Source organism: Belonocnema kinseyi, chromosome 3 (genome assembly GCF_010883055.1).
Source record: "Belonocnema kinseyi isolate 2016_QV_RU_SX_M_011 chromosome 3, B_treatae_v1, whole genome shotgun sequence".
NCBI lineage: Eukaryota > Metazoa > Arthropoda > Insecta > Hymenoptera > Cynipidae > Belonocnema > Belonocnema kinseyi.
In genome coordinates, this window is record NC_046659.1 from 105,071,937 (window position 1) to 105,073,244 (window position 1,308).

Sequence of the window (1,308 nt, forward strand, 5' to 3'; positions counted from 1 at the left end):
TTTTAAAAATTTTTAACTAACTGGTTTCTTTTATTCAGAAGAATTAATTTTCAATAAAAAAATCAACTATTTTGTTAAAAATTCGTTTCTTTTTATTGGTTTCGAATTAATTTTTGTAACTGGAAATTTAACTATTCTATTTTTTATTGAAAATTATTATTTTTCGTTTAATTCCACTACTTTCGTTTAAAAATTTAAATCTTTTTTTGTTCGAAATAACAATTACTGGATTGAAACTTTCGTTAAAAATTATTTTCCTTAACTAAAGAATTATAATTTGAATTGAAAATTAATTTCATTTTGAAAAATTAGCGATTTTGTTCATTTTTTTGTTTGAAAATTAATTTGTTTAAACTGAAGAGTCGAGTTGAATATTGTATAATTCTAGTTGAAAATTCATCACTTTGTTTGAAAATTAAATTTTTTTCGCAAATTAGTTTTTTTGTCGATTCCTTTTTTTTTTGTTTTTTTAAACGGAAAATGTAATTATTCTAAATGAATATTCCATCATTTTATTTGCAAATTCATCTCTTTGATTGAAAATTAATTAATTTAACTATTAGTTTTTTTATTGACAATTTATGTTTTTTAGTTAAAATTTCATGTATTTTGTTGGATATTATTTTTTTATTCAGTAGAAATTATTGAATGAAAATTCCACTTTTTCAGTTAAAACTTTATCATTTCAGTTGAAAATTGTAACTATTCCAGTTGAAAATTCATAATTTTAGGTGAAAATTAATCATTTTGTTTGAAAATTTATCTTTTTCCGCAAAAAATGGGAAATAGATACATTTTTTTACCAAAAAGATGAAAATAGGGGAAATATTTTAATATATTTTTACTTATTATTGTTAATATAATTTTTAAAAAATATTTTTCCTCTAAATAAAGATGAATTTTTAACAACATACATCAATTTTTAGCCAAGTAATTGTATGTATGTATGTATTTAATCTCTCCCTTTTACGGGTTTGAGGGCCTCCGCTCCCTGTACATATTTGTACAATTCCATCCTTAGTCTAACTTAACTACTACTTATATTCTACTCTTTCGCATTACGCAGGATAAACAATAGTAACAGTAGTGGTATTAATTCCTAAAATGAGCGAGCTTCCAGGGCTTCCGTTTCCTCTTACCATAAAAAAATGCATTTTCCTCGATATTGAAAACAATTTTCGTTTTTTACTGTCCCTTTTCAGGATTACCCGTTTGGCTCTGCCCTACTCCCTTGCTTTCCCTTACTTCATCCGATTTCTTCATCCACATCACTCCCTGTCCACTACCATCCAAGATCCATCTTACACA

At 24.8% G+C, this 1,308-nt stretch overlaps 1 protein-coding gene across 1 annotated transcript in view; it reads right to left on the reverse strand.

Moving 5' to 3' along the window:
- LOC117169979 (ribosome biogenesis regulatory protein homolog) overlaps positions 1 to 1,308 on the reverse strand; it is a 24,811-nt gene that overhangs the window by 12,282 nt on the left and 11,221 nt on the right. The window lies entirely within an intron of this gene.